At 45.7% G+C, this 21,729-nt stretch overlaps 1 protein-coding gene across 1 annotated transcript in view; it reads right to left on the bottom strand.

The window, feature by feature from the left end:
• Window positions 1-2,637, bottom strand: part of DMBX1 (diencephalon/mesencephalon homeobox 1) — a 63,507-nt gene extending 60,870 nt beyond the window's left edge. The window contains exon 1 of the mRNA XM_069635395.1: window positions 2,046-2,637. The gene's annotated coding sequence lies outside the window, so the exon portion shown is untranslated. The remainder of the gene's footprint in view (window positions 1-2,045) is intronic.
• Between the last annotated feature and the right edge of the window lie 19,092 nt (window positions 2,638-21,729).

Genomic DNA, 21,729 nt, shown 5'->3' with positions numbered 1-21,729 from the left:
CAATCGTCCAGTTTCTAAGCGCTGTGATGGCAGCGATTACTATTGCCTTGTTAGAATTCGAAACCCGTGAGTTTTCGGCGTGCCCTGTAAGAGGGTAGCCTTGAACTCGTGACCTATCAACCCGCTCCAGGAGACAATTGTGTGAATACGGTGTGTTGTGTAAAGTGTCACGTTTTATTGTACGCGACCAAAACTAACTGAATGTGTACAGACCGCTGAGCTTGGCAATTATTTTCCGATTCATTGAGCGTAGCCTACGGATTTTATTGCAAAATGAGTAGGGGTTTCCAAACCCGCAGAGACTCCGCAAAAATGCCACATGTTAGGGGAGCCCGCGTATATCGGCCAGGCAGCTCAGTAAGTTAAGCTCTTGGTGTTGCAGTTTGGGTCCCAACTGCAGGTCGCGTGTTTCAACCAGGAAAAGACCAGGTCATTTTTCCCGTCGCCCACAACCGGCCAGTTATCTCGAATGGGACCACATATAAAAGTACAGTTAGAAAGGGTGATAATGACACCTGTTATTTACAGCGCTACGAATCACCAGAAGCTGCGGGGTGAAGCGCTATAGAAAAAAAGCAAAGTGCCGTTATTATAAAAGCAAGGGGACTGCACGAAAAATATCGCTTCCCTTACTTTTAGTAACAACTATTGCATAATTGCCGACTTTTCGTGTAACAATTTGAGAGGCGGGGGCGTACAGTACAGCGTCCTTAAAAAATGACTAATTTCTAAGGTGAAAGATATAGAATTCGTTTCTATCGAACACAAATGCCATTCCTAAACTGTAAAAAATCGTGCTTTTATTCAGACTCCTCCAGCTTCTAAGCGCTGGAGTAGCAAGTGTTCTTTTTTAAAAAAAAAAATAATAATAATACCCACCGTTTTTAAATGATGCTCAATACATATAACCCTGGAAAGTGTGAAAGGCTGTGGCGGGATTCGAACTCGCAAAGTTCAGACTGTCCAAGTCTCAGAGAGCAGAGCGTTACTCTTGAGATCCTTGCTTGCTTTTTGGAACCGAAATTGAGCGACACACCTGAAACGTTGTGGCATTTTGTGGACAAGACCCATATGTTCGAGTGGGATTAGTCTGTAGGGATCGAGGGTGAAACTTAACTCTGCAAAGTATGAGACTCGAGCGTCAGCGGATAAGACACGATATTAAGAGGCAACTCCCAAGTCACGATATAATCGAAGACATTTCATTGGTCACGCAGCCATAACAATTAAACAATAACCATGAGTGACCAAAACACAGACATCGATACTGGATTGAAAAAACAACACCAGCAGTAGTCATTTGCTTAATTAATCTTTTATAAGGCCCTTAGCACAGGAGTCCATCATCTGAGCGGGGGCGGGATTCGAACCTGCGTTGCGCTGCGCTGTTGTGTATATCTGTTGCCGGTTTTTGCTCTGTGCTTCCGTCTCTCGGGTTGTGCTACAGATGAAACATCAAGCACCTGCTGCTAATTGGCAAGCCACTGGCATCCGTCAATCCATGAGCAAAGACAGATCTGGAGACATGAATAGAGTGTGTGCCAATGGCAGAGTGCTGGGCAGACTAGGGTCGTAATCCTTGCGCACTCTTTCGCCTCGGTATTGTGCATGCCAATGGCTTCCACGGAGGCGTTGATGCCACGAGGCATGAGAACGGGGGCGCCTTCTAGGAAAAGTTCTCGCTGTGACTTGTGAAGCCTGCACAGCCCTGGCTCTCGGTTAGGGGGAACTTTCGGCCTCGTGTTACCGTGCCTGGGTATTTTGTGGAAATGTCCCCAACTGTCCGTGGGCCGAATTTACAAGGGGGTATTCCCATTGAAAAACACATGTTTATAAATCCGACCCACTGTCGTTTTTCAAAACTCTGGTTTGTCCCAATTCATAGGTCGACGTTCTCGTGTGTGGCAGGAATTGTGATGCCTATTTAAAAGCATGGCTGTCAAACGCCGCTGGAAATTCAAGCGTGCTATTTATTAGTTGCAGGGCATGCAATAAAATACAGCTGGAAGGGATTTTATTTTTTTAAATAAAGTTTGAAAACATACCTTATGCGTTGTGAGAAGTTCGGGGTTCGCGGTGCTCCTCGGAAGTTACGCGCGCGGTGGGCACAGTTCTCCCAGTTGGCTGGGACTGCTGAAGTCTGTCTGGGCGAGGTGCGGCCCGATGGGACGGCCGAGTCTGGGCGGGTGGTGTTCGCCGAGTTTATCTGCACAGGGTTTTTTGGGGGTGGCAAAGTCTGTCCGCGCTTTTTTGCAGCGTCTGCCTCCACTCGCTGCGTGAGCGCCTCTGGGTGTGCGGCGCGTGTCTGATGTGGGTTTGCAGAGTGGGATTTGCAGAGCCTGCCTGCTCTGGGTTTGCAGAGTCGGCCTCCGCTCGGCGTGCAGACCCTGCCTGTGCAGAGCCTCCCTGCACTGGGTCTGCTGGATCTGCCTGCACCCGGTGTCTGCGCGGGTTTGCAGAGCCGGTCTGCGCAGGGTTTGCAGAGTCTGCGCGTGCGGTGTTTGCAGCGCCTGTCTGTCGCAAGCCCCCTCTCAGCCACGCTGCAGCTCTCGGAGATGTCAACACACCGTGTGCACATGTGGGGCCGCCTTTGCCCGTGCTCCGCCCGTCACTCCATCCCTCTCTCCTCCCTCTCGAGTTCTCTCCGGGACCACAGAAACTGCCATCTGCTGGAGGACGCGGGCCGGGCAGGGATTTTTAAAAGAGCTTCACGCGAGCGTGGAGCAGCCCCGCTGCGTCCTCAGTGGTCCTCCCTCCTGTCAATCACAGGGGGCTGGTACGGCGCGCCTGTGCGCTCCCACACATCTTGAGGCATTTACCCAAGACCAGCCAGGTGTGAAGCTGTCATTATCTCACTGGGTGATAATGTAAGCGGCCCAATGATGGAGAAGTGGGGTGCCATTAGCACCCTGGTTACCGATTGGCGTTTCATGACGGATGCGGGCTCTGCTGCTGTACATCTATCCCTACAAACACCGCTACCCATCAATTGCCAACTGTGCCACTCTGCTGCATGCTGCCCATGGCAGAGCGATGCCCCTGTGATAGGCATCTGTCGCATTTGAATCGATGGGTGCCCAACTTGTTCGTGGGCATGCTCTCTCGCTGTTGGCTCACCCCTTCTCGTTGGTGCAAGCCCCTAAAAGCGAGCTGTGTGTGCTGCACAGGGGCCACAAGTTGGCACTGAGCTCCGTGGATTAAAAAGACCCTGTGCTTGATCTTCTTTTCCAAGATTCGATGCCCCAAAACATTATTATTGGGGCCAGTCCTGAAACCACCCAGACTAAAAATCAAAACAGTTATTTGGTTCCACAAACTGCTCATGGGCGCCTCAATGCTGACTTATTGTGTATGCATCTACTACAGGGGCCTGTGCTTGACCTCATGGTCACAGGTTCGAATCCTGGCAGACCCACTCAGCACTTCATCCTTCCGAGGTTGATAAAATGAGTACCATTAAGTTGGGTAACAATAAACATGTGTTATCTGTCAATAGTGTCAAGATTCCCCTCTGGAGGTGAATGTTCGCTCTACAAATACACCTGTTATGTTGTGTGAGCTCTGCACCATATCTAGCTCATAGACTAATGAGTATCAGTGAACTGTTGTGCAAGCTCTGCACCATATGAAGCTCATAGACTAATGAGTATCAGTGAACTGTTGTGTGAGCTGTGCACCATATCTAGCTCATTGACTCACGAGTATCAGTGACCTGTTGTGTAAGCATGAACTGTTGTGTGATCTCTGCACCATATCTAGCTCTTTGACTGATGAGTATCAGTGAACTGTTGTGTGAGTTCTACTCCATGGTGTCTTCACCATATCTAGCTCATTGACTCACGAGTATCTGTGAACTGTTGTGTGAGGTCTGCACCATGAGCTCACATATCTAGCTCATTGACTCACGAGTGTCAGTGAACTGTTGTGTGAGCTCTGCACTATATCTAGCTCATTGACTCACGAGTATCAGTGAACGTTTGTGTGAGCTCTGCACTATATGTAGCTCATTGACTCACGGTTATCAGTGAACTGTTGTGCGAATTCTGCACCATGAGCTCTGCATCATTTCTAGCTCATTGACGCACGAGTATCAGTGAACTTTTGTGTGAGCACAGCACCATATCTAGCTCATTGACACACGAGTATCAGTGAACTCTTGTGTGAGCTCTGCACCATGGCGTCTGCACCATATCTAGCTCATTGACTAACGAATATTAGTGAACTGTTGTGTGAGCGCTGCACTATATCTAGCTCATTGACTCACGAGTATCAGTGAACTGTTGGTGAGCTCTGCACCATATCTAGCTCATTTACTAAAGAGTATTGGTGAACTGTTGTGCAAGCTCTGCACCATATCAAGCTGATAGACTAATGAGTATCAGTGAACTGTTGTGTGAGCTGTGTGCCATATCTAGCTCATTGACTCACGAGTATCTGTGAACTGTTGTGTGAGCTGTGCACCATATCTAGCTCATTGACTCACGAGTATCAGTGACCTGTTGTGTAAGCATGAACTGTTGTGTGAGCTCTGCACCATATCTAGCTCTTTGACTCATGAGTATCAGTGAACTGTTGTGTGAGTTCTACTCCATGGTGTCTTCACCATATCTAGCTCATTGACTCACGAGTATCTGTGAACTGTTGTGTGAGGTCTGCACCATGAGCTCACATATCTAGCTCATTGACTCACGAGTGTCAGTGAACTGTTGGTGAGCTCTGCACCATATCTAGCTCATTTACTAAAGAGTATTAGTGAACTATTGTGCAAGCTCTGCACCATATCAAGCTCATTTACTAAAGAGTATCAGTGAACTGTTGTGTGAGCTCATCACCAAATCTAGCTAATTGACTAACGAGTATCAGTGAACTCTTGTGTGAGCTCTGCACCATGGTGTCTGCACCATATCTAGCTCATTGACTAACGAGTATTAGTGAACTTTTGTGTGAGCTCTGCACCATATCTAGCTCATTGACACACGAGTATCTGTGAACTGTTGTGTGAGCTGTGCACCATATGTAGCTCATTGATTCAGTGAACTGTTGGTGAGCTCTGCACCATATCTAGCCCATTTACTAAATAGTATCATTAAACTGTTGTGCAAGCTCTGCACCATATCAAGCTCATAGACTAATGAGTATCAGTGAACTGTTGTGTAAACTGTGCACTATATTTAGCTCATTGACTCACGAGTATCCGTGGACTGTTTTGTGAGCTCTGTACCATATCTATCTCATTGACTCACGAGTATCAATTAAAGGTTGGGTGAGCTCTGTACCATGAGCTCGCATATCTAGCTCATTGACTCACGAGTATCAGTTAACTGTTGTGTGAGCTCTGCACCATATCTAGGTCATTGACTCACGGGTATCAGTGAACTGTTGTGTGAGCTCTGCACCATATCTAGCTCATTGAGTAACGAGTATCAGTGAACTGTTGTGTGAGCTCTGCACCATATCTAGCTCATTGACTTCAGTGAACTGGGCCCTTTAATGATTATCCTGACAACCGCCCTCTTTATATAATGTACACAATCGTGGGGGCCCCACAACCCGAGAGTGAATAACCTGCTAAGAAACATAATTGAAATAACATGTTCTATGGGGTGTACCCCACTGGGGTGAGGGGGTGTTCTAGAACATTCTACCGACACGCCAGGTAGGCTATTCTCCTCTGAGTACTGAAGCTGAGTCTCGCTAAAGCGCAGTGAGCTAGGGGTACGTCTGGAAACACCCAGTTTCACAAAATGGACACAAGTGTGGGAGCCCCTCAACTGACAATGAATTCATACCACCCGTTCTCTGGGATGTACCTTTCTCAGGAGCTCACTGCACCCTTCGGAGACAAGACATGTCCATTTGCACATCTGTCTGGTCCCCTTCACAGGGGCACTCCAGCGTCGACAGGCCAGGCAGGTCTTTCTCTGCTTGCTTGTCTATGGACCTCAGGCGCATGCGCCACTTCACACATTCATCCATCACTTCTCTGCGCGCTTTCAAGCGCGTGTTCCTTCTCTCTCTTTGCCTGCCTAGCAACTCACCCACCCGCTTGATACCTACGGCTGTGCTTCTGTCACCGTGTATTCACCATCCACCCATCCATCCATCCATCTCTCTGTCCATCCACCCACTTACGACCCCTGTCTCCCGCCTTCACCTACCCATCCTTCTAAGCAGCTCCCACCCACAATCCATCCATCAGACCATCCATCCATCCGTTCATCCGTCCATACCTTGCTTTTTCGGTCCTTTTCGTTCTCGTTTTCTCTGCGTCTCTCACGTTATCGCCTCTTCTCGGCAATGTTCGTTCTGCCAATCTCCTCACCAACTTGCTTCGCTGCCCACCCACTTATTCGCCTTCCTATCTGTCTATGTGTGCCCCCCCCGTCATCGTGTGCCCCACTTACACCTTTGATGGCTTGGCAACCCAAACAATTGCTCCCCTCCTCCGCACACACTTCCTTTTCACAGCGATGCACGGCAGAAGAAAGACGTGGCCACTATGTGCATCTCGAGCCCACTATACATGCGAACTTGCAAACGCTCGCAGACTCGCGAACCTGGGGGGGAGGGAGGGGGCAGGGGGGTGCCTATTCCTCAGCTATCATGTTAGCTATTAAACACTGCCACGGCCTGGACGTGAGAACGAGCGATGTGTAAACAGGTCCACAACAATCCTAAAACAGATGGGGCCGCGGCACGGCGGGGGGGAAGGGGTTTGGGGGGGGGGTGATGATGGGATGTCTTATGATGTCAGTGATTCCCAAAGACCCGAGACGCTGGGGCAGAGTCAGTCACACACCACGCCCGACCCCAGCTCTCTTTCCAAGGCAGCAGTTTCTGGAGTGGTGTGTCGCCTCTGAATGAATGCGCCTTTTTAGGTAATGTTCACGAAAAACAAAGCAGTAATAAATAAATAAATAAATAAATAAATAAGCAGGCGGGTAAGTGGGAGATGTGGGTCAGAAAGGCAGGGAAGGGCGGCCGGTATGAGAACATGGGCGTCAAATGTGTGCCTTTCAACCATAAATTCGATGCTTAGGGACGGCAGCACTGTCACAAGCTGGCATGCATTATGCCAGCTCAGCCTGGCACCCTCTTTGATTCCGTGAGATCCTGCCCGGACTGGCCTCGCAGCCAGGGCCAGCCCAGTGAACCCAGGCCCCTGTTTGCTTCCCAGCTTTGTGGTGGCCCCTGCTACCCACGGAGGGCTCACTAACAAGGAGCCTGCGCGCCCGCCACCTTTTCACTCCCTGTTGCCCTGGAGGATTTGGGATGGACGCGAAGGGGTGGGGGCGTTAGCGCGCCATTCCCGGCCCCCAAAGAGCCCGTCTTAAAATGACCGCCGCTAAGAGGATTAGGGCCATAAAGCCCATCTCTTCTTCCAGCTTTTCTGTCCCTCCAAGAAAAGATTTCTTCTCCCGGAGCAAAACCGTTTAGGCAGGAATTAAGGTTTGAAAAAAAGGTGGAGGTTTGGGGGGGGGGCTTAAGGCGAGGGTGGCGTTTTCATGTTCTATTTAGAGAGAGACATGGCAAGGATTTGAGATCCAGAAACTGCTTTTAGTGGACACTGAAATACCATATATATATATAGGGGCTAGTAGCCTTTTGGTTGTAGCCTCTGAGATTCTATCCAGGGCTACAACCAAAGGACCCGGGGTTATATCCCACTCCCCCCACCCCCCAGCAACATCTCTGTGTAGCCATCACTGGACGTTCACCTCCAGTTCTGAGCCCCAACAGCAAGGCATTGTGGGTATGCAAATTAAATCAATGCAAACCTTTTTCTCCTGGAAATTGTCTTTGTCTATGAGGGCGGTGTTATTTTATACATAGCTTTATCAACCCAAGACAGACATTTTTGCAAGACTGACAGGACAACGGCATGCTTAGTTTCACCCATATTAGTGATCATCAGTGCAGTATAAGACTTTCCTACTTTCACATTTCCAGGAAAAGGTTTTTTTCCAAACCTTTTTAAACCCACCATAACATTCTTAGTGTTGTGTATATGTGTATATATCTATTTTTTTTCAAGGAAAGACACTTTAGTTGCAGGGACGTTAAGGTGAGAACTTAATGCAACAAAACCCTGGAAATTCAGCTGAAGCCTCCTTAACTTTGCGCCACCTTAACTTCGCGCCACCTGTTGCGCAGCCTATGACCACAATGATGACATTGCAGATCACATCACCAATGACATCACTAATTACATTACAACAGTAACTAGCATTAAGCATGGTTTCAGCCATAGTCAGTGTTCATGGCCACATATATTTTAACACATGTGTGGGTGCTAGTCCCGGTCTTCAGTTATGGATAGTGGTCACAACCTACACCCAGGTGCACTGAATATTTTAAAAACACTAACAGGCTACCAACTATGGATTTTGGCCTTTACCAGTGGATACAGATTCCAACCTTGTCCACTGTACACTGAACAGGCACTAGCCATAGAATTTAGTACAATACTAGTCACTGGCCACAACCTTTGGTTGTGCCCACTATATATTCTAACATATACATGGGCCACTAGCCATGGCCTTTGATCCTGAGCCATTTGGACATGTTTTGGCCATGTCCACTGTATATTTAAAAAAATAAATGCAAAAAGCGATGTCCTTTGACCGTGCCCACTGTACATTATACAACAACAGCCACTAGCCATGATCTTCAACAAAATACTAGCCAGTGGACATGGCCTTTGGCTGTGCCTTTAGCCATGGCCACTCACTGCAGCTTTCAACTTTGCCCACTGTATATTTTAAAATAGTGATGGGCTACTAGACATGGTTTTTAACCATGCACAATGGTATTTTTTTATCACTAACTGACCTCTATCTAAGGCCTTTGGTGCTGGCCAGTGACCCCAGGGTTAGTCATGTCCAAGTCCACGGCCTAAATTGTTATTAAGGTAATCAAGGTTTTCATGAGCTAACTTATAAATGATGCTATGTCTAATTATTGATGTAATCAGTTATATACAATGTAATTAGTGTTGTAACCAGTGATGGCATGAGTGATGTTATTTGTAAAATCACCAGTGTTCTCATTCAATATGTAATTAGTGATGTCATCAGTGATGTGACCTGTGATTTTGACATTGCGGTCATATGCTGCGCAACAGGGGGCGCAAAGTTAAGGTGGCTTTAGTTGAAATTCAGGGGTTTTGTTGCGTTAAGTTCTCACCTTAATGTCCCCGCAACTAAAGTTTTTTCCTTGATTTTCAGAAGGTTTGTTGCAATGCATTTCTTACCTTAACGTCCCTACAGCAAATGTTTTGTTCCTTGAATTTCAAGAGTTTTTTAATCCATAGATTTTTAGAATGCTTCTAGACCACAAGTCCACGAGCCATGGCTTTCGACCCTGGCTGGTGGGCACCGCCATTCTACATTAAAAAAAACGTGCAACCCATCGCTCAAAGAAGTTCATCAATCACAAACTGACTTTGTCCTGTTTTGACAGTGGTATTGTTCCGTATAAAAGATTGCAGGCTTTGAGAACTCACAATGTTTTCAGGAAATACACAGTTAGATTAAATAATTTGCCAGGGACCACACACTTAAGCAGCGTGCTCCAATCCCCTTATTTTATGGCCGGTCTCTTGGTGACTGTTGTGATACATGGCACGACCCCCAACTAACTACATTTAAGCAGCACGGAAATGGGAAAAAAATGATCGGCTGCAAGAATAGCACATGCCCAAGTACTTTCTGCACCATTAGCAAAAATCAGAAGCTGGCACCCGTGAATATGCGCATGGAAAGTGAATAAATATCTTAAAGTGAAAAATACAAAAGTATTACATTTGACCTTACCCGTAGAAGAAAGTGTGCAAGAAATGTACACCAGAAAAGTAACCTGAGAGAGGAAATGCTGCAATAAATATGCTGGCAAAGTAAACAAGGTGCTCACCTTTTAAACCCAGCAATCTGTCGTGAAATATTACCAGGTAAACAAAATCCCAATATGAGACAAGTGCTTGTAGTCCTGTGGGTAAGCGTCTGCACTGGGAACATGATAACCTAAGTAAAATCCTGGTAACCAAATATTTGAGCAAGCAGATGCCATGTGTTTTCTTAGTGTGTGATGAGATATTTAAAATTAAGAAAACACAGCGCACCAGAATGTGGACTTTTTCCCATCCATGCAGTAACTGGGACCAACCCTGCTTAGCTTCATAGTGAGAAATGGGCCAGCCCCCTAAGGCCATGTTGCCCTAAGCTTTCCGTAAAGCTATGAAAACCCTCCTCTTCACATAAGGCCCATTTTATCAGACTTGAACACTAACCTCTGACCCATTGCACAAGCTGTACTGATGGAATTATGTACTGATTTGATATGATAAGATATGATATGGCATTTGTAACGCGCCTATACACAAGTGTTTGTACTTCTGTAATGATTTGCAAAGTGCCCTACTGCTGCTTTTGTAAACCTGTAACTAAGCTCTTGCAAGTAACAGCGCCTCAATGCCCTTGGGCTGTTTGCGTGCTACAGAAATTTAATAAATAAATAAATACGTGGTCTTGTAATTTTGTCTCACTTACAATGCACCATGGCCTGAGCGGGCTGTCCTTTTCCTCGGCTTGAAGCTCAGCAGGGTCAGTCCTGGTTACTAGATCGATGGGAGACCTGGATGGCAATCGTGCCACGCCACTTCTGCCATGGACATTGATTTTTCACCCCTAACGTCACTATAGCTGTAAAAACAATCTTCCAAAAAGAAATTAAGCGGTAACCGCGGGTACTTATCTACACATGCCCATGGCTATCGGTAGTTGTTTATAGCTGCAAATATCGGAAAAACTGCCCTTACCAAGTTCTCTCCTCATCGGTGCCAGCTCCCCCCACTCCCCAGATGACCTCCCCACCCCCCTTGCCATTTTCCCCCACAACACACGCTGTTTCTGTGATGCAGTTTGCTTTGAGATGTCGGCTATTTGTGGCTATATCCGAGGCTACAGAAAGCTTTGTGTTGTAAAGTCAGTCCCTAGAACCCCTCCAATCCTGAATTTCACTTGGTGCCCTCTAGCCTCCCCACCCCACCTCTAGCTTGATACCATTTGACCTGCAAATAGCTTTTTTCCTACATTTCATTTTGCCATATCCTCAGCATAACCTTGAATATCTCTCGCAAAGAGAGAAAACTAAGATGACAGTTTTTTCATTTCTGAAAACCATAATCCTGCAACGCACCGTCAGAGATATAACTATCCATTTTTTAGAAGGGGGCACCCCCTTATCTGTCAAATATTTAAATAACTACTGCACAGAATAACCCCAACCATGCATGGACCGCGAGTCAACGCTTTGTGCCCAAGTTGTTGCAGACTTGGTCCAAATCTATCCAGCGTTTTGGGCCAGGCACTTTGGCAACAATTGACCTTGTTTGTCTATGGGAAAATGAATGGAAAATAAGCCGCAACTTGGAAAAACATTTTTTTGTCTTCTTCACAACTTTCTTATTTTTTAGCGTATCTTTACGAAGCTTTACAGTCAGGGGGGCCCACGGGTCCCTAAACACTTTCAGAATTTTGGTCAAATCCGTTAATCGAATGAAACTTTTTAACAATAGAATTTTGAGGGGTTTGAGTGGCTATTGCTGCCCTATAATATATATTGTGAACAAACGGCGAGTTTTGCCGTAAAACGCATCAACGTTTTCACATTTTGGTAGAGCCTTATCTCTATGGCTTATATTTGCTAAAGTTTTTTAGCTGTGTTGTTTTTTATGAACTTTAATAAAGATTGTCTTCTATTATAAAGACACGGTATCCGGATGGATTTGTTTCGTCCCTTAACGAAGGAGAGTGCCGCTCATTTGGCCTGATAATCATCAGCGTTTTGAGAATTCATATATATATATATATATATATATATATATATATATATATATATATAACAGGGCAGTGGCCATCACCATATAATTAAGGTGGGTTGTCCGCCCATGGGAAACCCCAAAAAATTAGTTCCTAATAACTTTTGACTAGTGCGCTGGATTTGGCTGAAATTCTGAAGAGAATTGGGGATTCCCCCCACCCTCCTCACACACACACACACATACTGCAAAATTTGGGAAAGTTCTGTTAGAACATAAATAGGTTCTTAATAAAAACAAACACACACAAAAACAAAGTTGCAGCCTAGTCCCCATAGACAAAAAAGGTCAATTTTTGCTCCACCACACTGTCCAAAACACTGGACTTATTTGGACCAGGTCCCAGAAATTGTGGGCATGAACTGTTGATTCATGATCTATGCATGGTTTGGGGTTATTCTGTCCAGTAGTTTTTTAAAATATTTGGGGGGTAGGCCCCTTCTCCAAATAGATAGCTATATCTCGGATAAATTGCCAAGTTACTGGATGTTTATAAATGAAACAGCTGCCATTTTTGTTTTCTCAATGCGAGAGACAGCCACGGCTATAACAGAGGATATTGGAAGATGAAATGTAGATAAAAAGGTATTTGCAGTTAAAGAAACATGCAAATGCCATCGGGCTATAGGTGTGGGGGAGGCAAGAGGACACCAAGTGAAATTTGGGAGTTGGAGGGGGCTATGGATTGAGCAAAACAAAGGTTTTCTTTAGCATCGGCTATCACCGCAAATAGCCGACATCTCACAGAAACTGTGTTACTGAAACACTCTGTGTTGTGGGGGGGAATGATAGAGGGCAGGGGAGGTGAGGAGGTTGTCTAGGGAGTAAGGGGAACTATCACAGAGGAGGAGGGTACTTGTTGAGGACTGGAGGGCAAAAAAGCATTTTTTTCCGAAGCTACAAAACACACTATCTGTAGTACATACACTGAAAATGGGCCTCCGAGACCCCAATCCATGCAATAACCAGGATCAACCCTGCTTCACTTCAAGGCGAGGAAGGTACCAACCGCCTCTGGCCATATTGCATAATAAATGAGCACAAGTTACAATACCACTTGAAGCAACATGGCCTGAGTGGCCTGGCCCCTTCCTCGCTTTGAAGCTAAGCAGGGTATGCACTGGTTACAGTGACGTTGGGAGTGAAAAATCACTGGAGGCCTTGGCCAGTGGCATATTAGGCCTACTGGTCTCCCATCCATGCAGAAACTGGGACCGACCCTGGTTAGCTTCAAAACGAGGAAGGGTTTGGCCACCTCAGGCCATGTTGCCTAATAAACCAGCAAAAGCTACAAGTGCAGAGCAAAATGGCCTGAGGGGGCCAGCCTCTTCCTCACTTTGAATCTAAGCAGGGTTGGTCCGGATGGAAGAAAGTCCAGAGTCCTGGATGCTGTGTGTTTTCTTATTTTTAAATATGTCCTAAGACACTAAGAAAACACACTGTATCCACAATCTTTTTTTTTTTTTAACCATACTACTTTCAGTCCTTGGAAGTATTGCACTCTAAAGGTCAAACAGTCATGAGGCCCATATGAAAAGAGCTCTATGTCTGACTAAGGAGAATACTTGGAGAATTGTGAATTTGGCGTGTACATGCGATGCAAGCTAGATTAATCTTTTGTGTTATATATATTTATTATATTACAGTGTAGTTATGGTTAAGTTGCTGTTTCCATAGGAAGAGCACTTTTTGGGCGGCTTATAACTTCGCTCCCCCTGGACGAATCCTCACCAAACTTTGCAAAAAAGGTATATGGGCCACTCTGAATTTTTTTTGTTGCAAAGTTTGGTGATGTTTGGTCCAGGGGGGAAAAAGATATAGGGGGGGTCCCAAAAAGTCTTTTTTTCCAATAGACTGAATGGGGAAAAACTTTGCGCACGCCTACAGGCCAAACCGCTGGATGGATTTTCACCAGATTTGCGGCAGGGGCAGGGGCTTGGTCCCGAAAGCGTGCTTTTATAAATTTGGTGACAATCCATCCAGTAGTTTCCTTAAAACGATTGAAAAGTATGTCTCTAAAAATTAGTGATATCTATGTCCGCTCCGCGGTCACACATCCCTGTTCGCTCCGCGGACAGGATACCGATTGGCTAAGGGGCTGGTGTCATGACCGCGGACACGCAACATCTCCGCCGATTGGCTGCAGTGAGCCGTGATGTGTGTCAGGTTGTTTGGATGCGCCCGACATCTTGCATCCGGCGACAGCGCAGCGGCGACCAGACACGAAATGCTGTTTCCGAAACTGTGTTCATGATGTATTCCCTATGCCCGCCTTGTCAGGAATGTTTGTAAGTACTGAAAATGAGGGGTCTCATAAGGATACACATTTGTACTTAGTGCAGTTACAAGCCACAATTGGTGTGATATGCTGTGGTGGTTGCGGCCAGGACCTTGAGTCTGTGCAGTTACGGTTAAGTTGCTGCTTCCATAGGAAGAGCACTTTTTGGGCGGCATATAACTCTGCTTGCCTTGGACGAATCCTTACCAAACTTTGCAAAAAAAAGTATATGGGCAACTCTGAATTTTTTTGCAAAGTTTGGTGATGTTTGGTCCAGTGGGGGAAAAGTTGTAGGGGGGGTCCCAAAACTTCTTTTTTTCCCATAACCTGAATGGGGTAGAAACTTAGCGCACGCCTACAGCCCAAGTCGCTGGACGGATTTTCACCACATTTGCGGCAGGAGCTTGGTCCTGAAAGCGTGCTTTTGTAAATGTGGTGACAATCCGTCCAGTACTTTCCTTTAAAACAACCGAAAAGTATGTCTCCAAAAATTTGTCATATCTATGTCCACTCCGCTAACACACTTCCCTGTTCGCTCCGTGGACAAAATTGATTGGCTAATCCATAGCGCCATGTGGCCCCTTTACTGATTGGTTGTGGAACAGCGTGAAGTGCGTGAGATTCTTTTGCTGCGGACGCCATCTTTCATTCGTGTTTTGGTGTACGTGGACATCGCCCAAACACATACAAACGCAGCCACCATTGCACTTGTTACACTTACGAAACACTGTTTCGGAAGGTGAGCGTTAATGAGGCTGGGTTTGGGGTGTGGCAGCAGGAAGTCAAAAAGTGGTGTTTTCATGTCACCAAAGTCATACGGTAAAGTGGCAGTAGATGCTCAATATACGGCGAAGAAACACTGCGTCTGTCTTGCAATGCTTCAACAATACTATTGCTGTGAGACTGGCGTCCTGCAGTTTTAAATCTGAGACAGCCAACTGCACTATTTGCTCCCAACAGTGGTTCAGCGCGTGTATGGGAGTAGCGGTTCTCATGAATGGATTCTGATATTTTGTTCCAAAGTGAGAATGTATTTGCATTCTGAGTGAAGGTCACTTGCTTTGCTTTTTTGGTTTCGAGCTCAGTAGGGCCGCGCATCCAACTGAACCCTTAAGAGTCCATTGTTTTTTGACCGTGAGCTACAGGGAAAAATCAGTAAGAATGCAGGGAGTGAAAGTTTGCAACACATACCATTTGTATGTAGAGGCGACCCGCTTCAAGACACAAAATCATCTGTTTTAATACCACGGGTTACTGCTTTGGAAATGTACATTGCAAATGGCTTCCATCCCCCATGTTAGGAGTGGAAGGGGGGGTAATGATCCAGACACCTTGTTATGCACTCTCGGTTCCATTGCCCTCATAACTTGCCCTGCTGGCCCTTTGTCCACCGTTCCAGTCCCTGGAATAGAGGATGAACACTACAATATTCCCATTAGCATAACAGAAATAAATGGAACTGTTTGAAAATCTTATTGCGTCTATGTACTTTACTACGAAATATAAAGCAGATGCAGTGTATGCATTTTTTTCCTTCCTTTTTGTGATTGTGAATGGTGGGTCACAAAGGAACATTTCTTTTTTGTATGTATGGCTTTTGTTTGGGAGGATACCTAAGACTGAAAGTTGCGGATGGAACTGAGGAAAGAAGCAGCAAACAGTAATATGGAGGGGTAGGTGGAAGGAGGAAAATGTAGTGTGTGTGTTATTTGTGAGCTAAGGGCAGTGTTTCTCCAGCTGTTTCTTCACAGCACTAGTGGTGTTTTTGGGGAGGAGGGATGGCTTTAGCTAATGTTGTTTTGAGATGAATAGCAGTTTTATTAAAAGTATGTGCTGCGTCCTACATTGTTATAAGCTGTGTACGATTAGGTGTTGGAGTTCTGCACGAAAAATGTTGCAGATGGAAGTTCACACAGCAGCACAAAATGTACTTCCACACTGTCCACGAGGCACAGATCTTATTGTGAATTGTGTATGGGTTTTCGGACACGTCACCATGCTGTGCACCAGTATATGATCATGTGGCATTCTTCGGAAGGTGTGCAGTAAAGACAAATGTTTGTAACTGGTATGGTTACATTTCACTATAGAAACCTATTGAATTCACTAGAAACATTTTGTACAAGACACAATATGGGTCAGTTGCCCTACTAAAAACCTATGAAATTCAGTAAAAAAAAAAAAAATTGTTAAAGGGACGTTATGGTTAAGTTGCACTACTAAAAACCTATGAAATTCAGTCAAAACTACTTTGTTAAGGGGACGTTATGGTTCTAGGTAAAATCGAAAACCCCCTGAAATTCGCCAGTTATGGTAAACTAAGCAACCATAACTAGCGCCACCACCGTGCATTGCTAAGACTAACACCCAGGACATCGAAGGTGACATCACAAATGTCATTGATAACATCACTGATGACATCATATGCGCATTTACTTTTCACCAAGAGTCTCAGCAAGGAATTGTCATTGTAATATTGACAGAAAAGTATCAGAGATCATTGAAGAAATATCGTATGCCAAATAGTTCATTACGCAATGTATTGATAAAAAACTCCATTGCATTACTGAGTTCTTTCAGTACAAGGGTTTGGCGCGCAATACCAAATAAATAAACATACAAACAAACAAATACAAACAAACTCATGAAGAAACGTAGGGATTGTCTGCAGCATGCGCTACAGAGGTGCAATGTTCGAAATCTTCCCATGCTGCATACTTAATTGATAAATGCTTCCATTACATAATTTTGCATTCTGTGAAACATAAGTATCTACGAATGCTCCCCTTACTGCATAATTATACTATTACACACAAAACGTAAAGCGACCACACTGCATACACATAGAAGCATATACAGGGAATGTAAAGTAAGCAAAAAAAATTGCTATATTACCAGAAAGTCTTCATAACCAAACTATTTAACTTCATGCACAGAAAAGATTCGTGTGTTTCAGGATTCCTTCTTCTCCTATGTATATGTAGCATATGATGTCCCTGTACCCTAAGGAAAGTATTGTAAGAACATATGAGAAGGGTAAGGACTACAAATATAGCACTTTTTGCTTTTTTAATTCCTGACTGACAGTGAAGAAAGCCACCTGCCTTACGTATGTCAGTGCATGAAAAGGGAGGGAGCTAGACAGGTGATGTCATCAGTGATGTCATCAATGACATTTGTGATGTCATATTTGATGTCCTGGGTGTTAGTCTTAGCAGTGCACGGTGGTGGCACAAGTTATGGTTGCTTAGCTTACCATAACTGGCGAATTTCAGGGGGTTTTCAATTTTACCTAGAACCATAACGTCCCCTTAACAAAGTTTTTTTTACTGAATTTCATAGGTTTTTAGTAGTGCAACTTAACCATAATATATTTATATATAGTGCCCGCATATGGTTTATAGATCTTCTATGTTTCCAGTGCTCTCTGAGAGCTCTAAGAGAACTCTTTTTGCCTTTTACCAAATTACATTCTGGTATTTGTAGTCTCCCATCTGGGCTGGGAGACTACAAAAACCAGAATGCAATTTGGTAAAAGGCAAGAAAAATGGGGGGGAATAATGCCATGAATATACACGTTTTGCCTAACAGACTTCTATAGGGATTTACATGTTTGAATGACACTATGGTATGTGTACTTTTGAAGTCAACTTTCTAAAGCAGAGTATTGTTAAAAGCCAGACATGGGAGTGAGGATGGGAAATGATATGATAGGATATGATATGATATATGGCATCATTTATAACGTGCCTATACACAAGTGTTTCAAGGCACGACGTGGCAACGGGGGGGGACAGAGGGAAGACAGAGACAACGATCCTACTAGGCCAGGTGTCATTCAGATCATGTAAGTGGAAGGGAGGGGAGAAGGGGAAAAGTGCGGGTGAGAAGGGGTGGGGGACAGTGCAGTACATGTGATAGATAGAATAAATAAACAATAAGACAAGTATGGTCAGCTGGTGGCAAGTACAAGGGTAAGTGCAGACATCAGGTGTCATGTGCTGGTGGGGGACTGAAGGGATACAGAAAACAGTCCCCAAGTGTGACGGTTGCCAGGGAGGCAGAGCAGGAGTGCAACTGGTGACGGGGGTGACCTGGGTCAGAGTTCAGAGGGTGGCCAGGTAACCAGGGCAGTTTCAGCCAGGAGTTCAGCAGGGGAGGTGAGGAGAGAAAGCAGAAGCAAAGAGGAAGGTTTTGAGGTGCTTAAAGAACCGGAGATGATTTTCATCAAGTTTCAAGGAAGCAGGGAGGCTGTTCCAGAGGGAGGCACCAGATAAGAAAGAGATCAACACCAACTTGTTGCTTGGAGAAGCGACTGTCCCTGAGGGAGTTGGAGGCGGATGAACGTAGAGATAGAGAAGGAAGATATTTAGGAAGAGAGACTTGAAGGTATTGAAGCCCCGGGCCCCAGAAGGCCTTGTTGACAATGCAGAGGGTTTTGAACGTAATCCTCGCAGCAACTGGGATCCAGTGCAGAGATTTCAGTCCTGGATGTTAGGCGGAAACCTGTGCAGTTCCCTCTGGGACCACTGCAAAAGATTTAGGACTACAGGTGTTTGGCAGTAAACCCACTTGATAGCAGTCTGTACCACACAGATTCACTTGGTAGCTGTGGCTGAGCAGTCAGACTTCCCTCAAGAAGGGTTAAGCAGTATGTGGAGTATACAAAATAGGGCAATCTACACAGTAGAACAAGCAAACACGGAACAAGGCTTCGGTTTAAAGATATAAAGGTATTTATTTATAACAACACATTTATAGAAAACACTCTGGCACTAATACGGCAAACAACTTCAATCACAATTACTATACGAAGAAAAAGATCAATCCCCCTAACAATAGATCGACAAGTCTAGGTTCACCAGCATCACTTATTTGCAGACAGAGGTGTATGCTTTAACCTAGATGGCACTCTAGTATTCGTTAGGACGGGAGAGAAAAATAAGGCAGGTTATGAAATCAACTCGGTACCAATACTTTACAGACAAATGCAAGGCAAGTAAGGCAGGGTCTACTGCAGATCACAAAGTTCAGAGGCCAGGCCCACTCAGAGAGAGGCAAGGCGATATGTCCCAAAAAGTGTCTCAGTGGAGATCCGCTTCGAGTCTTTATCGCAAATTGTTATGGAAAGATTGGACCAGTTCAGAACAACAAGTTAAAGAAAGCTTGGAGGCGACCCAATGGAAAGGCGAGGATTAAGACACCTCACTCTATCCGGCAGAAAGGGAAGCCAGGCGGACACGGTACCTTATTTGTGGAGAGACAGCTCCGGGTGGGCAGTTGTTCCTGCTGGTGGATGCACGTCGGGTCTTTGCCAAGAGTAGAGATGATCTCATCGTCGAAGAAAAGGGAAGTCCGGTGCACCACCAGGGAAGAGACCAGCCGCGGAGTGCTCCGTCACAAGGCACCACCTTTTGGTCGCGATAAAGGGGTAGTGGCTATCCGGTTGCCGAGGTGCTCTGCACGGGCAATTCGACCACTGCGTCCTGGAGCGAAGAAAAAGCAAAGGGGACTGGTTGTTCCCACCAGTCAGGGGAAGAGACTCTCCGGCAGGGAGATCTCCTCTGTCGTCGGGAAGTGGTGAGTCGGTTCAGCAGGGCTCCACCGGAGGTGTCGTCTTTGCAGGCCGGCTCAGCTTTACCCTCATCAGATTCTTAGGTCCTGTGGCGACTTCTGAAGACCCAGTCCCAAACGCCCTGCTTTTATGCAGAAAACCCCCATTCATTCAGCCTAGCTGTCAATCAAAACACGCTAAGTGGTGAGCGGGGTGGCTCACCACTTGGGCCAATCACACCAGAGTGCGACCGGGGTTGGCAAGGCAACTCGGTCCAGGGTGCCTAAACCCCCTCCCACACCCCTGTGGTAACCCAGACAGAATGGCACCACTTTGGAGGGTCTCTGTACAGAAGCCCGCCAAAAGTGGAACAAAGGGCTCAACCTTTGGTTTAGGAGTCACAGAGACGAACAGAGATGCCATTTTTTAAAAACCGAGTTCTGGCAGAAAATACCATCTGATAGACTTATTTAAGATAAGTAAACCGGTGGTATGTTAGAGATTAACGAGGAAAAGTATCAATCTCCAACAATGGGAAGAATCCCATAGGGTTATATTCAGGGTCAGATATAACAAGTAGTTTCCATTGCCACCAGCCAAAACTCGACGAGGGGGGACGGGACAGTACCCCCTCGAATAACAGACCCAGGAGTAATTGAATTACCCCTACTAGTATGTCCACAATAGGATGGTTTGTACTAGTTCTGTTAGTAAATTTAGGTCTAGTAAAGCCAATGGTGACTTTACATGCCCGGGGAGACAGTAGTCATTCCCCGGGTATGGAGTCTATGAGGGAGGTCCGCTAGGACGCCCCAGTGCTACGGCACAGAGGGTGCGTTGTAACACACATAGTAAAACATATGAGACCCTATGGAGTAAAAGACCCCATAGCCCATAGAACACATTGACATTCAAAGGAATTACACACATTCATGTCCAAGAGTGGGCGAAAACGAGTCTCACTCTTGGCAGGATGGAAAAAAACAAACTCCAAAAATCCAGCAAAGCTGCTGGGGGACTCACTAGGTTAGGAAATTCAGCCTAAACAGAGAATTCTCCCTAACACTCACCCCCCCACCCAGACTAAGGCACAGGGGGATTTAATCCACTCCTGGATGAATCTCATACCTCTAGTCGATGACATACATCCTAGAGAGACCATCAGCATTTTGGTGGTGACACCCTGACCTGTGCTCAATGGTGAAATCAAACCCTTGCTGGCAGATCGACCATCTCAATAGTTTCGGGTTTTCCCCTTTCATTTGCATTAACCATCTCAAGGGTTGGTGGTCAGTCTGAATGACAAAAGTAGAACCATACAAGTACGGTCTAAACTTCTTCAGAGCCCACACGATAGCAAAGCACTCTCTTTCGATTGTTGCCCACCTTGTTTCAAGATCCTTCAGCTTGCGGCCGATGAAGCAAATGGGGTGCTCCCTACCTTTCCCATCCAGTTGACTGAGTATGGCACCTATTCCTACATTTGAAGCATCTGTCTGCACAATGAAGTGTTGGCGGTAATCAGGAGCTCTGAGTACTGGGGCTTGGCAAAGAGCCTTTTTCAGGTTTTCAAAAGCCTGATTGCACTCCTCGTTCCATCTAACCTTTTTAGGAAATTTGAGCGAGGAGATGACATTCAGTGGAGAGGCTATGGTCCCATAGTTCTCGATGAAATTCCTGTAATACCCAGTGAGGCCTAGGAAGGCTCTCACTTGGGTTTGATTAGTAGGTGTTGTCCAATTTTGCACAGCTTCAATCTTACTGAGCAAAGGCCTTATTTCTCCACCTCCAACCTCATGTCCAAGATAGACTACCTCACTCTGTCCAATTTGGCATTTACTCGCCTTTATGGTCAGATTGGCTCGTCCAAGAGCCTGCAAAACATCTCTCAGGTGGGTCACATTTTCTTCCCAGTAATTGCTGAACGCTGCTATGTCATCCAAGTATGCCATGCAGAAGTCCTCCATCCCATTCAGAACCTGCTTTACCATCCGTTGAAACGTAGCAGGTGCATTCTTC

This window comes from Ambystoma mexicanum, chromosome 1q (genome assembly GCF_040938575.1).
Source record: "Ambystoma mexicanum isolate Mex_15411 chromosome 1q, UKY_AmexF1_1, whole genome shotgun sequence".
Taxonomy (NCBI): Eukaryota; Metazoa; Chordata; class Amphibia; order Caudata; family Ambystomatidae; genus Ambystoma; species Ambystoma mexicanum.
The sequence above is the reverse complement of the archived record's forward strand: the minus strand, read 5'-3'. Positions and strand labels throughout refer to the sequence as shown.